Source organism: Podarcis gaigeae (assembly GCF_964106915.1).
Source record: "Podarcis gaigeae genome assembly, chromosome: 2".
In the NCBI taxonomy this organism is placed as follows: Eukaryota; Metazoa; Chordata; class Lepidosauria; order Squamata; family Lacertidae; genus Podarcis; species Podarcis gaigeae.
This window is the reverse complement of record NC_139679.1, coordinates 13899340-13905339: the sequence shown is the minus strand read 5'-3', so window position 1 is coordinate 13905339 and position 6000 is coordinate 13899340.

The following is a 6000-nucleotide window of genomic DNA, read 5'->3' as shown; positions in this document are numbered from 1 at the left end:
GGTTTTTCGGTGGAAACAGGTGGGTTTTTATCATCGGAAACAGAATTAGCCCTCGACGTGTGAACAACTTTTTTTTAAAAAAAAATCTAAACCGCGCGGTCACAATTTCAGCAAAAATCTGACGTTCTGCAATTCATTCAAAAATGGTGCTGAACTGTTGCAGACGATCCCCTGAAAGGTTTTTCGGTGGAAACAGGTGGGTTTTTATCATCAGAAACAGAATTAGCCCTCAACGTCTGAACAACTTTTTTTGCAAAAAACCCTAAGCTGCGCGGTCACAATTTCAGCAAAAATCTGATGTTCTGTAATTCATTCAAAAATGGTGCTGAACTGTTGCAAACGATCCCCTGAAAGGTTTTTCGGTGGAAACAGGTGGGTTTTTATCATGGGAAACAGAATTAGCCCTCAACGTCTGAACAACTTTTTTTTGAAAAAAACCCTAAGCCGCGCGGTCACAATTTCAGCAAAAATCTGACGTTCTGCAATTTCCTCAAAAATGCTGCTGAACTGTTGCAAACGATCCCCTGAAAGGTTTTTCGGTGGAAACAGGTGGGTTTTTATCATCAGAAACAGAATTAGCCCTCAACGTCAGAGCAACTTTTTTAAAAAAAAAATCCCTAAGCCGCGCGGTCACAATTTCAGCAAAAATCTGACGTTCTGCAATTCATTCAAAAATGGTGCTGAACTGTTGCAAACGATCCCCTGAAAGGTTTTTTGGTGGAAACAGGTGGGTTTTTATCATGGGAAACAGAATTAGCCCTCGACGTCTGAACAACTTTTTTTTGAAAAAATCCCTAAGCCGCGCGATCACAATTTCAGCAAAAATCTGACGTTCTGCAATTCATTCAAAAATGGTGCTGAACTGTTGCAAACGATCCCCTGAAAGGTTTTTCGATGGAAACAGGTGGGTTTTTATCATGGGAAACAGAATTAGCCCTCGACGTCTAAACAACTTTTTTTTGCAAAAATACCTAAGCCGCGTGGTCACAATTTCAGCAAAAATCTGACGTTCTGCAATTCATTCAAAAATGGTGCTGAACTGTTGCAAACGATCCCCTGAAAGGTTTTTCGTGGAAACAGGTGGGTTTTTATCATCGGAAAGAGAATAAGTCCTCAACATCTGAATAACTTTTTTTTGAAATAATCCCTAAGCCGCGAGGTCACAATTTCAGCAAAAATCTGACGTTCTGCAATTTCCCCAAAAATGGTTCTGAACTGTTGCAAACGATCCCCTGAAAGGTTTTTCGGTGTAAACAGATGCGTTTTTATCATCAGAAACAGAATTAGCCCTTGACGTCTGAACAACTTTTTTTGCAAAAATCCCTAAGCCGCGCGGTCACAATTTCAGCAAAAATCTGACGTTCTGCAATTTCCTCAAAAATGGTGCTGAACTGTTGCAGACGATCCCCTGAAAGGTTTTTCAGTGGAAACAGATGCATTTTTATCATCAGAAACAGAATTAGCCCTCAACGTCTGAACAACTTTTTTTAAAAAAAATCCCTAAGCCGCGCGGTCACAATTTCAGCTAAAATCTGACGTTCTGCAATTCATTCAAAAATGGTGCTGAACTGTTGCAGACGATCCCCTGAAAGGTTTTTCGGTGGAAACAGATGCATTTTTCTCATCAGGAACAGAATTAGCCCTCGACGTCTGAACAACTTTTTTTTGCAAAAATCCCTAAGCCGCGCGGTCACAATTTCAGCAAAAATCTGACGTTCTGCAATTCATTCAAAAATGGTGCTGAACTCATGCAGACGATCCCCTGTAAGGTTTTTCAGTGGAAACATTTGGGTTTTTATCATGGGAAACAGAATTAGCCCTCAAAGTCTGAAGAACTTTTTTTTAAAAAAAAACCCTAAGCCGCGCGGTCACAATTTCAGCAAAAATCTGACGTTCTGCAATTTCTTCAAAAATGGTGCTGAACTGTTGCAAACGATCCCCTGAAAGGTTTTTCGGTGGAAACAGATGCGTTTTTATCATCAGAAACAGAATTAGCCCTCAATGTCTGAACAACATTTTTTTGAAAAAAATCCGTAAACCGCGCGATCACAATTTCAGCAAAAATCTGACGTTCTGCAATTCATTCAAAAATGGTGCTGAACTGTTGCAGACGATCCCCTGAAAGGTTTTTCGGTGGAAACAGGTGGGTTTTTATCATGGGAAACAGAATTAGCCCTCAACGTCTGAACAACTTTTTTTTGGAAAAAATCCCTAAGCCGCGCGGTCACAATTTCAGCAAAAATCTGACGTTCTGCAATTTCCTCAAAAATGGTGCTGAACTGTTGCAGACGATCCCCTGAAAGGTTTTCCGGTGAAAACAGGTGGGTTTTTATCATCAGAAACAGAATTAGCCCTCAACGTCTGAACAACTTTTTTTGCAAAAATCCCTAAGCTACGCGGTCACAATTTCAGCAAAAATCTGATGTTCTGTAATTCATTCAAAAATGGTGCTGAACTGTTGCAAACGATCCCCTGAAAGGTTTTTCGGTGGAAACAGGTGGGTTTTTATCATGGGAAACAGAATTAGCCCTCAACGTCTGAACAACTTTTTTTTGAAAAAAACCCTAAGCCGCGCGGTCACAATTTCAGCAAAAAATTGATGTTCTGCAATTTCCTCAAAAATGCTGCTGAACTGTTGCAAACGATCCCCTGAAAGGTTTTTCGGTGGAAACAGGTGGGTTTTTATCATGGGAAACAGAATTAGCCCTCAACGTCAGAGCAACTTTTTTTTGAAAAAATCCCTAAGCCGCGCGGTCACAATTTCAGCAAAAATCTGACGTTCTGCAATTCATTCAAAAATGGTGCTGAACTCTTGCAAACGATCCCCTGAAAGGTTTTTCAGTGGAAACAGGTGGGTTTTTATCATGGGAAACAGAATTAGCCCTCAAAGTCTGAAGAACTTTTTTAAAAAAAAAAAACCTAAGCCGCGCGGTCACAATTTCAGCAAAAATCTGACGTTCTGCAATTCATTCAAAAATCGTGCTGAACTGTTGCAAAAGATCCCCTGAAAGGTTTTTCAGTGGAAACAGATTGCTTTTTATCATGGGAAACAGAATTAGCCCTCAACGTCTGAACAACTTTTTTTTGAAAAAATCCCTAAGCCGCGCGATCACAATTTCAGCAAAAATCTGACGTTCTGCAATTCATTCAAAAATGGTGCTGAACTGTTGCAAACGATCCCCTGAAAGGTTTTTCGATGGAAACAGGTGGGTTTTTATCATGGGAAACAGAATTAGCCCTCGACGTCTAAACAACTTTTTTTTGCAAAAATACCTAAGCCGCGTGGTCACAATTTCAGCAAAAATCTGACGTTCTGCAATTCATTCAAAAATGGTGCTGAACTGTTGCAAACGATCCCCTGAAAGGTTTTTCGTGGAAACAGGTGGGTTTTTATCATCGGAAAGAGAATAAGTCCTCAACATCTGAACAACTTTTTTTTGAAAAAATCCCTAAGCCGCGCGGTCACAATTTCAGCAAAAATCTGACGTTCTGCAATTTCCCCAAAAATGGTTCTGAACTGTTGCAAACGATCCCCTGAAAGGTTTTTCGGTGTAAACAGATGCGTTTTTATCATCAGAAACAGAATTAGCCCTTGACGTCTGAACAACTTTTTTTGCAAAAATCCCTAAGCCGCGCGGTCACAATTTCAGCAAAAATCTGACGTTCTGCAATTTCCTCAAAAATGGTGCTGAACTGTTGCAGACGATCCCCTGAAAGGTTTTTCGGTGGAAACAGATGCATTTTTATCATCAGAAACAGAATTAGCCCTCAACGTCTGAACAACTTTTTTTAAAAAAAATCCCTAAGCCGCGCGGTCACAATTTCAGCTAAAATCTGACGTTCTGCAATTCATTCAAAAATGGTGCTGAACTGTTGCAGACGATCCCCTGAAAGGTTTTTCGGTGGAAACAGATGCATTTTTCTCATCAGGAACAGAATTAGCCCTCGACGTCTGAACTACTTTTTTTTGCAAAAATCCCTAAGCCGCGCGGTCACAATTTCAGCAAAAATCTGACGTTCTGCAATTCATTCAAAAATGGTGCTGAACTCTTGCAGACGATCCCCTGTAAGGTTTTTTCAGTGGAAACATTTGGGTTTTTATCATGGGAAACAGAATTAGCCCTCAAAGTCTGAAGAACTTTTTTTTAAAAAAAAACCCTAAGCCGCGCGGTCACAATTTCAGCAAAAATCTGACGTTCTGCAATTCATTCAAAAATGGTGCTGAACTGTTGCAGACGATCCCCTGAAAGGTTTTTCGGTGGAAACAGGTGGGTTTTTATCATCAGAAACAGAATTAGCCCTCAACGTCTGAACAACTTTTTTTTGGAAAAAATCCCTAAGCCGCGCGGTCACAATTTCAGCAAAAATCTGACGTTCTGCAATTTCCTCAAAAATGGTGCTGAACTGTTGCAGACGATCCCCTGAAAGGTTTTTCGGTGAAAACAGGTGGGTTTTTATCATCAGAAACAGAATTAGCCCTCAACGTCTGAACAACTTTTTTTGCAAAAATCCCTAAGCTGCGTGGTCACAATTTCAGCAAAAATCTGATGTTCTGTAATTCATTCAAAAATGGTGCTGAACTGTTGCAAACGATCCCCTGAAAGGTTTTTCGGTGGAAACAGGTGGGTTTTTATCATGGGAAACAGAATTAGCCCTCAACGTCAGAGCAACTTTTTTTTGAAAAAATCCCTAAGCCGCGCGGTCACAATTTCAGCAAAAATCTGACGTTCTGCAATTCATTCAAAAATGGTGCTGAACTCTTGCAAACGATCCCCTGAAAGGTTTTTCAGTGGAAACAGGTGGGTTTTTATCATGGGAAACAGAATTAGCCCTCAAAGTCTGAAGAACTTTTTTTAAAAAAAAAAAAACCTAAGCCGCGCGGTCACAATTTCAGCAAAAATCTGACGTTCTGCAATTCATTCAACAATCGTGCTGAACTGTTGCAAAAGATCCCCTGAAAGGTTTTTCGGTGAAAACAGGTGGGTTTTTATCATCAGAAACAGAATTAGCCCTCAACGTCTGAACAACTTTTTTTGCAAAAATCCCTAAGCTACGCGGTCACAATTTCAGCAAAAATCTGATGTTCTGTAATTCATTCAAAAATGGTGCTGAACTGTTGCAAACGATCCCCTGAAAGGTTTTTCGGTGGAAACAGGTGGGTTTTTATCATGGGAAACAGAATTAGCCCTCAACGTCTGAACAACTTTTTTTTGAAAAAAACCCTAAGCCGCGCGGTCACAATTTCAGCAAAAAATTGATGTTCTGCAATTTCCTCAAAAATGCTGCTGAACTGTTGCAAACGATCCCCTGAAAGGTTTTTCGGTGGAAACAGGTGGGTTTTTATCATGGGAAACAGAATTAGCCCTCAACGTCAGAGCAACTTTTTTTTGAAAAAATCCCTAAGCCGCGCGGTCACAATTTCAGCAAAAATCTGACGTTCTGCAATTCATTCAAAAATGGTGCTGAACTCTTGCAAACGATCCCCTGAAAGGTTTTTCAGTGGAAACAGGTGGGTTTTTATCATGGGAAACAGAATTAGCCCTCAAAGTCTGAAGAACTTTTTTTTAAAAAAAAAAAACCTAAGCCGCGCGGTCACAATTTCAGCAAAAATCTGACGTTCTGCAATTCATTCAACAATCGTGCTGAACTGTTGCAAAAGATCCCCTGAAAGGTTTTTCAGTGGAAACAGATTGCTTTTTATCATGGGAAACAGAATTAGCCCTCAACGTCTGAACAACTTTTTTTTGAAAAAAATCCCTAAGCCGCGCGGTCACAATTTCAGCAAAAATCTGACGTTCTGCAATTTCCTAAAAAATGGTGCTGAACTGTTGCAAACGATCCCCTGAAAGGTTTTTCGGTGGAAACAGGAGGGTTTTTATCATGGGAAACAGAATTAGCCATCGACGTCTGAACAACTTTTTTTTGAGAAAATCCCTAAGCCGCGCGGTCACAATTTCAGCAAAAATCTGACGTTCTCCAATTCATTCAAAAATTGTGCTG